Genomic DNA, 12,475 nt, shown 5'->3' on the forward strand with positions numbered 1-12,475 from the left:
TCCCTTATTTTTCATTTCTTCCTAGGTGGTCTTCCATCCAAGTTCTAACCAGACTCAACCCTGCTTAGCTTCCAAGATCAGATGGGATCAAGCTTATTCAGGGTGGCATGGCCATAGACTTGTGAATTTTACTATGTATATCAATACTAAAACTTATCTTTGAGCTTGATCCACAGTCACCCAATGTCCTCATACAATAAGATTCTATAGCAAATCTTTTAATCAGACATAAAGTATGACATTACCCCTTTCTAAAGCCCTTAGAAATAACAAAGTATTTCTACCCCATGCCATTCAAACTCTATCTTCGCCAGCTTATCCAAGTTTTGTCTATGTTTCTCATTAAAGACAGAGTTTAACGATGGCCTTATAGGTCACTAATTCTTGGTCATTCAGTATCCTTCAGATTTAAAAGTCATTACTAATACAATGATGTAAATACTCTTGCTAGGGCTGCCTATTTTTTAAAAAAATTATCTACCTAAGAATTTTTACTAATGTATCTCTCCTTTAAGCCTTCCAAGAGGCTTAATTCAGCCCCTATGTCTTTAAGGGACACAAATTCCTATATATTTCAACATCTTACTTCCCTGGATAACTCTTAATACCTCAGATCCTAGTCTTTGCTGTATCCTGTAGACTTTCCATGATATTAAGTCCAAGTTTAAAGTTGCTGATGTTTGAGTCTACAGCCTCAGTCTATAGCACAGGATTTGAACTAACATCCATTGGTCTCTGAGTCTCTTCTTCCTCTTAAACTCAGATTGCCTCTCATATCATGACTTTGCCACGTATTCTTAGTTTCATCTCATTTTATGTGAACTACATGCCTGTGTCATAAAATAACTCTGTAGAGGGTTGTGGTATAAAAATATCAATTTTTGCCTGTCCAATATTCTTTTGTTTGCTTAGTTTCACAAAAACTATATAATAAATTAATACCTGCTGTCAGTTAAAAAAATTCTTCATATAGCTTATTGATATGTGAATGCATATTATGTGCAAATATTATTACCTGTTAATTTACCACCTATTGGTTGAAAGATGGTTAAAGTCTTACTGTTTCTTTTGTAAAATTTCATTATGCCATTAACCTTTTACTCCTTCAGGACACTAGGAAAAATGTCCTTAGTTAAATCACAGTTGTAATAATGATCTATAAATGAAAATAGTGATTTGTAATATGTTTCAACAAAAGTTCACTAAAGTAAATTATTTTCTAATGCTTGTGCTTTGCAAATGTTTGCATAAATATACCCATAGAATACATAAACACTGAATTTTAGCTGGAGGGTTTCTTCTTTCTGAATTGAAAATATTAAGTAAATCTTACATAAATTTGATCTTTGAAATATTTTAGTACCTTTATCTGTTATATTAAATGAAAAAAAAAAAAGCAAGAAACAAAACAAAAAATGCTGAAATCTTCAATACTTACCTTAATTTAAAAAAATTTAACTTTTTAAATTATTCTGACAGTTCTAAAAGTAACATCTTTTGTAACGTATTAAGTAGTTACCATGGTGAGTGATCAACTTACTAATATGTTGCTATAAACTATATATGTATGATTTTGGGAAAAGTGTTCTATTTTATTAACTGTAGTGATTTTAGAAGATGAATGTTTATGATAATGGTCATGATAATTTGAGAAATAATATTCAAGGTCATGAATGATAGTTGACATAGTCATGTACCATTTCATTTCACAGCTTTAAAAATTATACTGATATAAAGAATAAAACAATCTATAAAATGTTAAAATAAATATTCTAAGCCATATGAATGAAAAAAGATTCATTAGAAAGTTTAATGGCCTTTGGTTTCAAGAACAGCTTAACTGAGATTTTATTTACCACTTATTTTTAAAGTTTGAACTCATATCTTTAGAAAGAATATATAGTTATTATGCCTTCTGCTTATCCCTATAGTAATCATTTATTTTATGATTTATATACAATGAGATAAAGGTACACTTCCATCATGCACTCTAAATTATTATTATAGAAACATGACTTTGGAAAGGAGAATGATAAATTTATGGCTTGAATTAAGTATAACTTAATTTTCCTGAGTTCCACATTAATTCAATTTTAAATCATTCTATTTTCTTAATTAAAAAAATCATATTTAATAATAAACAAACTAGTAGAGGAAAAAAGCATAGACCAAAAAAAAGTATTTTATTTAGTTTTTTTGGGTTTTTTTGACCACTTATACTAAGGCAAATTGTATAACATTAAGCATATTGTTTCATAAGTGATCTTTTAAATATTAACAATATATAACGGCCTATGACACACGTTTGATGCTGAAAGATGTATAAATGTCTGTATTTGGCTGTGCTGCAATTGTTTCACATTCCTTTCTACGTCTTTAGATTATTAAACGATCTCACAAAAATTATTTACTGCACCTTTGTATACCTCTACAGTGTTATTCTAAAAATAAATACTGGATTTGGAAATGCTTTCCAAAATAATTTGCCCAGACTTCCAGCTTCAGCCATGATATGTAAAAAGTTTGGAAGTCATCATTCCCAATCTTAGAATAACAACATAAAAAGCTGAAAAAATTGAAAATCAACAACTTTTCTTAGATACCTGAGAAAACTGAATTACAGAGTGGAGCACCACTCTGAGAGACAGGTAAATCTAGAGAGTCCCAGCTGATGTATGCTTACTTGTAGCAGAAGCTGCTAGAGCCATAGACTGGTAAAAACATTACATGTTAGTTATGACAAATTGCTGGAGGCTGATTGTGGACTGACATGGAAGTGAGAAACTCCAGGAGATGTGATCTCATAATGAGAGGTGGGGTTGGGGGAGGAAGGGTGTAGGTCACGTGGCATAATTTGATGTGTTTTATATCCAAGACCAACACCAAGTTCTCCTGGGGAAGGACTAAAAAGATCCCCTAATGACTATGACAGGTAAAGAAGAAGTATAATTGAAATAGACTGACAACCTTCTCCATAAAAATGGCCAACTATTCAGGAAAAAAAGAAAAAAAAAAACTGACCAGGGCCTCATCTCACCTAAAGGAAGAACATTTTCCTGACTCCAGCTAACTCCAGCCTTATTGTCTCATCTAAGGGGAGGAAAAACAAAACAAAACAAGAAACACTTGTGAAGGTCACTGTTCAGGAACACTGTCCCTTTTAAAAAATATTTAATCATAAAATCATAGAAAACTCTCTTCTCCACAGCTTACCACTCACAAAAATAGAATCCAATAAAACAGTGGATTAAAGATGAAAGTGCTGTAAAGACTCGGATTCTAGATGAGTTTTATAAGAAGGCAAAAAACAATACAAGTGATAAAAACAAGAACAGGAGAAATATTTTAAGCCTCTGCTATCTGGAGCTACCAAAACAAAGCAAAGCAAAACAAAACAAAACAAAAAAACATTAAACAGCTAACTTTTAGCTATATAAACATAAAACTATTCACTAAAGGCTCATTTCCCTTGGTAGCCCTTACTCCATACATCATGTTTGGCTTACAAAAAATGAAACAAACTAACAAAACAAAGCAACAACAACAAAAAAAGTTAAAAGGCAAGAGAATAACAGTCTAAAGAGACAAAACATGTATGAGAACCAAAAAGAGATGTAACACAAATATTGGAACTATCCGATAGGAAATTTAAAATAATTATGAGTATGTTAAGACCTTTAATTAAAAAAGTAGAATACATGCAAGAACAGATGGGTAATATAAGCAACTATATGGAAACCCTAAAAAAAAAAGTATCAAAAAGAAATGCTAGGAAAAAAAGAACAGTAACTGAAATGAAAAAAAAAAATTAAAAAGTCCTTAATGGGCTCATCAGTACCTTGGACATGAATGAGAAAAAAAAAGTGAACTTGAAGATTTCCACAAGTCAGTAGAAACTTGTGGAAATAAAATGCAAGAAAATTATTTAAAAAAACTAAAACAACCAAGAACTATAGGACAATTTCAAAAGGTATAACCTACATGTATTTGAAATACAAAGAGGAGAATGAAAGAATAGAGCAGAAAAACTAATTGAACTAATAAAGGTCAAGAATTTTCCAAAATTAATGACAAACACCAAATCATAGATCCAGGAAGCTCTTTGAACAAGGAACATAAATATCAAAAAACTACACTAGGCATATTATATTCAAACTTTAGAATACAAAAGACCAAACAAAAATCCTAGAAGAAGTCAGAGGACAAAAACAAACAACATATAGAGCAGCAAAGATACGAATTGCTTTGGATTTTAAGAATATTTCTAAAAAAATCTTTAATAATTAAACATTTAAAATGTTTATTTAGACCAGGTTCTTTTGATATTTTTGATAATGGTAACTTTTTTTGAATAGTGCTTTTTAAAAGTTATTATTACTAGGGCTTTAAATGTTGAAATCATTCTTGATTCCTCACTCTCTCCATCACATTACAATCAAACTATCAGAAACTCTTAAAGGCTCACACTTCAGATAATTTTCAGAATTTGACTTGTTTGAACTAATCCTCTGCTAACATCCTGGTCCATGCTTTGCTCCCAAACTCACCTGATTCTAAGAGTACTTTTTACCCTATGGTCACATTCCGATGGCTATCAAAATGAAGAATTGCCATTTAGAATGCATAAATATTATGATAAAGTCTTGACACAATACTTGATGTTTTCACTTAATGCTAATTTAATATATTTATGTACATTTTAAACCGTCATGATTATATGATCACACACACACAGATTGATGAGAACATGCCATTGATAATGCCTCAGTACCACAGCAATGGATTTAATTGGCCTTTTTCTTCTGTTTTCCATGTGTCACTTTTACCTTTTCCAGATTTATTATAAACTTATTCTAATAATTATAAGAAGAATGCGTAAGTGAATGTAAAGTGTTTTGGACAATTCCATTCCGTTCATTCAAAAACTAATTATGCTATAATAAAAAGATAATTTTGCTATAAACATGAACTTAGGACAATTTTAATAGAAGTTACTCTGTTAATGATAAATTCTCAGCTTCATTTAGAGCTGCTCTTTCTACATGATCCCTCTGTTATTTCTATGCACATGTGTTTTTCTGATATTTCAGTTATTTTATGAGTGCAAATGTTCCAATGCCTGTCATTCTGACGTTAAAATTAGTATAATCATCAACCTTTATAAAAAATTTCTTTTTCTTGGCATTCTACTCAATAATTTCCAATGACTTAAATGTTTGACTGACAGTAACTATGTAGAGCCATTTCTTTATGAGTCATAAGAAACTTAATGTCAGAAATTAGTAAAATTCTAATGATAAAAATGTTGTTTTATAGGTATATTTTTAATTAAATATTTTTAATATTTTATATCCAGAAAACTTATATGCAATTTTTTGATTACTTCATGCCATTCATTAAAATGCATACCAGTGAAGCTTAAATTATCTTGGTACCATTTAGCAATTTTAACTACACTCATAGCTGATCATCGGTAAGCAAGAACATACATCACATGGCTACACTCATGTATGGCAAAGTAAGAAAGTAAAAAAGAGCAATAGAATTCCTAAGAATGTCTTAATTTGTATAATAACCTCTCAAACTAGGTAACTTTAAAAACGGAGTTATGAAATGTTGTCTTCTAAGACCTTGGAATTTATTCAGTTAAGCTTGTTGCCTAGTACAAAACTATCTTTTATATATTCCTACCAGTTACTAATAAACTTTCTTTTTAAATACCTTAATCAGTATTTTAACTCACTCCTTCACAGGACAGTCTAGTCCTTATATTGACCCATTCCGATTTTAAGAAAATATCTTTTTATAACAAGTCATCCATAGTTTCCTTCTCTTATATTTTTCTTTTCTTCTCTAGCATAATATTTTTCCCTTCCTTCCTTCTTTCTTTCCTTTCTTCCTCCCTCCCTCCCTCTCTTCTTCCCTTTCTTCCTTCCTTCCTACCTTCCTTCCTTCCTTCCCACCTTCCTTCCTCCTTCTTTAATCCTTCCTTCTTTGCTTCCTCTCCCTCCTCCCCCCCACCCTCCTTCCTTCCTTTTCTCCTTTTCTCCTTTCTTCTTTAATTCTATCTTCTTTTGTCTTTCTTCAATAAATATATACCAAAAACTTCCTGGGTACCAAGCACCATAATAGTTGCTATGAATATTGTGATTAAAATAGAACTTTTCTTTCTAAGAACCTCAGCTGAAGAAAGTGATTGGTAAAATATAGATCTATACTATATATTTATAGATGTCATGTGAGCACATTAGAAAGGCAGGTAACTCAGTAAGGGAAGGAGGAACAGGAGAAATGGAAGCTGTGCCTGGGCTAAAAGGCCTGAGGCTTACTCTGGAAGCATGTAGAAAAAGACGGAAAGCTATTTTAGGATCAGGGAGCATAATGTGCAAAGCCATTGAAGAAAGGTCCAAATATAGTTCCTAGATTTTATTTTAGCAATCAATATTGCATATTTCAGTTTTCAACAGTCACATATGTCTAATGGCTATTGTATAGGACAGCACAAACAGAGCATTTTCGTCATCACAGAAAGTCCTTTTCAACAGTTTTGCTGTAAAATTTATCATTGTAATCTCTCTATAATCTCAATTACCAATCAACTTTCTCAATGAGTTCTTGCTCTGGTATCCAACAATCTTTCCATTTGGTCAGGACCTACAATATAGCAATCTTCTTGCTTTTATACAATCCCACACTTCCCTTGTGCCATCTTTTTGTTTTTTGCAATTTAAACATTATGGTCAATTATACTCACACATTGAATATTCTCTCAATTTTCTTGAGTCCATGTAGTCCTTCTGTGCTGTCCATATTTGCTTGATAAAACCACAATTGCAAATATCCAACTCTGAATATATCTAGACTATGTAGCTGACCAAGCTAAAGGAAACCGAACAATCATGCTAACTGCTTACACATTATTTTGTTATCATTACTTTTAGATGAATTTTCATAATGACTCACAATCATACTCTATTTCTCTAGTCCATTAATTTTCCCACTCTCTTAGATAACTCTTATGTATGTTCTCCATATTTCCTCAAACCTCTACTTACATCTTGACTTATTTCACTCTAAAAATAAAAGTGATCAGAAAAGAACTTTGAATATCTTCCTCTCCCCGGTCTACCAACCTACTTGCATCTAAGTTCAGCTTTTACTATATTCTATTACTATAGATGAACCCTCTATGCTCAAAACTAATGCCAAACTTTCTACCTGGTTACTAAAGAGAGATCATTATCATTTATTTACTAAGGGAGTTGAACACAATTTTTATGACCTCTCTTTTTTGAATCATCAACTTTTCCCTCTCCACCAGTGCTCTCATATAATAAACTCCGTATTTAAATGAAAATCTATTTGGCTCCACCAGCTTCTATAACTACTACTATATTTTGTAATTCTATTTAGAGAAAAAAAAAACTCTTCAAAAGAATTTGCTATATTTACATTTTTTAATTCTTTTTCTATTTTCTCCTGAACTCCCTCCAAAAAAGCATTCACATTAAGGAAGCTGCTGAAATTGTTCTTAATATCATTAAAAATCTCCATATTTCTAAATTCAACTGTCAATTCACAACAGTATTTGTTTAATACAATTGATTAACTTCTCTTTCTCTCTCTGAAACTTTTTTCTTTTTTTTGTCTCCAGAACAAAGCAATTTTTAATTTTTCTTCTTATTTAATTGTTCCTTAGTCTTTGCTGATTCTTCGTCTTTCAGCTCTTAGGGTCTGCACTACCCTGCAGAGGGTAAGTTATTAGAAACTTTTCTTTTCTCCACCAAATTTATTCATGTTCTTGTTCAATTTCTTGACTCTAAATGACATCTATACTCTAACACCTTCCAAATTTATATCTCCAGACAAGAATAATTCAATCACCCATTTGATTTCTTTGCTTAGATATCTATAGGCATCTTGAACTTAATGTCAAAAGCCAGCTTCTGTTTTCCCTCTCTAAAATCATCTCTATTTATTACTTCATATCTCTTATCCTATATCTCCCCATTTATTGTTTTTCTATTAGGTTGGCCACCTTGCTATTTTTTAAACATGCCCAACATGTTGTTGCCTTCTAGATGGAATACACTTTATGTAGATTAACACTGTCTTACTCTCTCACCCATTTCTAGGTCTTTACTCAAATGCCAGTGTCTCAGTGAGACCTGCTTTCTTAACATTTCTATATTTTTTTTCCGAATTTTTTCTCCGTAGCATTTATCAACATACCATCCATTTTAAAAAAAATATAAACATTATGAGGCATACATATATTATCTTATTTTGTCAATTGTGTATGAGAAGAGTGTGTATAGATATTCTTGGATGAAATTTGGCTGACAGCAAGTGTTGCCTATTATTTCATCAAAATGATTTTTTTTTTTTGTCCTAGGCTCATGGTTGCTGAGTAGCCTACCTTTTTGTCTCTTTTACACCCATACTTAACTTATGTAACTTAAATTTCTTTTATTCCTGCACCCAATATCCATATAGAGAACAAATTTGTTAACCATGTGCATGAGGTGGTATGTATAGTTGCTCATGACCAGAAAACAAAGACATTAACATGTTGGCTTTTGAGATGCAGAGTCAGTTTTTAAAAAATTAAGTTATAGAGAGGGAGGCAGTATATCTTAGGTTAGTTAGAAGAATGTACTTCATTTTCACTCCTGTCTCCTATATTCTGGCTGGAAGGAGCAGAACACAATTTTAGAAAAGATAAATGGAGGATCAATTTGATTGTTTTTACACACATGCTTTCTAAAATTTAGGATATTTGAAATAAAATGAACTGCACCACCACCACTATTTTCCAGGCCGTGGTTAGAAAATGGTAACTATTACATGCATAACGAACACATCAATGGATGCAAGAACTACAAGAGATATGTTAGCATGGTAGACTTAGTTATAAGAGGGCCCTGGTGCCAGGAGAACAATTGAGAAGATCCTTAGGTCATCATGTACTCAAGAGGTCTTCTCCATCAAAAAGTCATATAACAAGATCAGCTGGAGGGGACTGGGAGTAGTATGCATATCTGTGAGATGAGCTTCACTAGAGGACTACATGGGACTCTTTTATTTGACCCTCTCCAGACTGCCTCAGAGCCTTTTCTATTTATGGAAAAGGATGACATTGATAGTAAATTATAGCATATGAAATGGGAAAAAAATACTTCCCAGACACTGTGCTGATGTCAGGAGGGGGTGAATGACTTCCCTTCCCACCCACTTCTCTGACTTCTGAATGTAAAACCCGGAACTTGAGGAAAAGAATAAAAATAGAAAATTTTAACTAGACTGTGACTAATTTATATATCTCAAAGAGATTCATTAATCACTAAATTAAACTGAAAGCAGTTAATTTATCTGTCGTTAGATAGACTGGGAACTCTGAGTCAGAAATTAGAAGTCAGTTCTAAAAATAAAAAAACTAGCCCATTTTTTAAAACTGAATTAATGAATGAACAAGTTATACCTATTGGATACAACTGTAAGAAAAGTTTTTTAATAGAAAGCAAGAAATAAGGTGGTACTTGTAAACTGGGTTGAGGTCAGGGTTTGGATCAAAATATTTAATTTAATTCAGGAGAGAATTAATCTTGTTTAAGAGCTGATGAGAAAGATCCAATTGAGAGAGATCTTGAATATTCAAGAGGAAAAAGAAATATTTGTTAACTTAAGGTTTCTGAGAAGCCATGAAAAAAATTACAGAAAATATTCATTAAGTTATTGTTATTACTAGAGATGGCAGGATGTGTTTAAATATAGGTGGGTATGTAAGGTTGGTAGGCAGTCTTGAAAGATTTCATATCTAGAGAAAATATTCGATTTAGTGGTGTCCAGGAAATACAGAAGTCACCCATTTTAGGAGACTAAAGCTGTTTTACATCCTCTGAAACAATTTGCTGTTAATTCTCATTACAAAATCTTCCAGTCTAAAAAAAAAGATTTAAGAAATAAATAATAAAAATATTATATAGTCTACAGCCATGCCACACTGAACGCACCCAATCTCATTTGATCTTGGAAGCTAAGCAGGGTCGGGCCTGGTTAGTACTTGGATGAGAGACCCCCTAGGAATACCAGGTGCTGTAGGTGATAAAAAAAAAACCATACACACACACACACACGCACACACACACACACACATATATAATTTAGTAAGGATATTTTAAAGCATATTTGTTTTCATATTTTATTTTGCATTACACATATGCAATATGTTTACAATAAGTAAATATTGAAAAGTTCTGCAAATATTAATCCATTCTGTTTCTTGAATTGGGTGCCAATTATACAGATGTATTTAGTTTGTCAACTTCTTAGGCTGAGTACTATGATTAGTGTACATTTTAAAATGCATATTACATGTCAATAAAATGTTTAAACAATATTACACAGCTTAAAATAGTTTCAATTAATATTTGGTATTATTTCTATGAATTTTTTTATACTATATTTTTTATAGTACAAATACTAATTTTTATCGGAGGCTGGAAAACTATAAATTGGAACCGAATCTGGTAACTGAGTTTTTCTATTAATAAAGATTTATTGGAACACGGGCACACCATTTGTTTATGTATTGTTTTTGTCTAGTTTTGCCATACAACAGAAGAGTTGAGTAATTGCAAAAGATACATCCTGGCACACAAAGCATGAAATATTTAATATCAGGACCTTTCTAGAAAAACTTTGTCAACTCCTGTTATACATTTAATTCTTTTTTTTTCTTAAATGGAATTATGTCATGCGTATTTTTATAAATGTATTTAATTTGACTCTATTATGTTTTACCATATATAGTTTATTTAGTTATTTCCCAAATGATAAAGGTTAAGTTGTTTTCAAAATCAACCTATTTACTCATGAGATTTAGTCTAAATTTTATAATATTGTCCTAGGAATAGATTCTGAGAAGGATAAACATTTAAAACAAAGGACACAATCACATAAAGTTTCTGGGTATATATTACTAAATTGATTTCTACATACATTGTACCTGTGCGTCTCCAATTAGCAATCATATAAATATTCAGGAAACATCTATATTGTTTTTAGCAATGAGTATCATAATAAAAAACACTTCTATTAAATATGATATGGTTTGTTAGTTGATTTAAAATTAATCTAAAGTTGAAAATCAAGTCATGGAAATATAATATTCATGTAACTTGTAATGTCTATTTTTCCATAAATTGGGTAATCATGTATTATTTTCTAATATTTGAATTTTGGTTCAGGCAATTACCTGACCTATAATCATATTTTTGCTTTATTTTCCATAAAATTACCATAAATATCTACAATTTACAGTTATATTTTCTCTCCAGTTATATTTTCTCTCCAGTGGAGTAAAAACTTAAATATATGTTTGAAACAATCTTAGTTTTAAAATAATTTTAATTTTTACAATTTTATTGTAAAATTTCTATAATTCTTTTGATCAAACTTTATTAAGCACTCTTAAAAAATCAAAAATTTTTAATGAGTTTCCTCAAAATATTCAACTCGGTTTTCATAGAAACAAAGCTCTCTTATCTTAGTCATAGATCATGGCTTATATAATAGTTAATCAAGGTATATAATTTGAATGTACACTTGAGTTAAAATTTACTGACTGTTGATAGGCATGCACACCACTTAATGAAATATGCTAACTGAGAAATATATTTTCTCTCTCACCCTACTCGTTTTCACTTTGAAATAATCTAGGATCTTATTTCATAACCAGCAAAATGGCTCAACAACTTTTAATTTATTTTCTCAACATTATTTCTTACATTTCAAGCTTTTTTTATATTTTCTAAAATATATTCTTTAATCATAATGTGTTAAATTGAAAAATATCAAATAATGTTGTTTTTAAAACAAGAAAATAGATAAGTGCATTTTTAGTTCAACAAAACTAATAATACATTTTGGTTAAGCATATGAGTATAATTGAACTGTTCATATATGTGTGTTATTGTACACATTTAGCTGTGCTTTATTTATCTTCTTTATTTTTATTTTTTTAATTTACCTGTATTTAAAAATATTATATGTACAACAGTGTATGCCTAAGGATAATAGTAAAATATCATTAGTCCTCACAACATTTGTCAATTATGTTACACTAAAGTCTTTGACTAAAACACCTACTGAACTGTAATAATTGATGTTTCCATATTATTCAAAACTCTCATAACTTCTCTAGATAAATTTGAAGTGTTTTACATTAGCCTAATGAATTTGGGTATTATCATATATATTATAGATTTACAAGAAAAAATCTGAGTCATAGTTCAGTTCATAAAAGGTTATGTAACCTCTCTGGAATTTTCAAAACATGATATTATTGACAGGGAGTTAATCTGAATATATATCTATATTTAGTATTATCTTTAATTTGAAGTACCATTAAGTCAAACATAGTACTGTTTATTCAATAAACTAGATAAAATATCTACCTATAAAAAACATTTGA

At 30.7% G+C, this 12,475-nt stretch overlaps 1 non-coding gene across 1 annotated transcript; it reads left to right on the forward strand.

The window, feature by feature from the left end:
* Positions 1 to 9,985: 9,985 nt before the first annotated feature.
* Positions 9,986 to 10,104, forward strand: LOC112470743. Its single transcript, XR_003043045.1, has one exon. It is a non-coding gene; the product is annotated as a 5S ribosomal RNA (ribosomal RNA).
* The last annotated feature ends 2,371 nt before the right edge of the window (positions 10,105 to 12,475 follow it).

Source organism: Pteropus alecto, unplaced genomic scaffold, assembly GCF_000325575.1.
Source record: "Pteropus alecto unplaced genomic scaffold, ASM32557v1 scaffold3, whole genome shotgun sequence".
Lineage (NCBI taxonomy): Eukaryota > Metazoa > Chordata > Mammalia > Chiroptera > Pteropodidae > Pteropus > Pteropus alecto.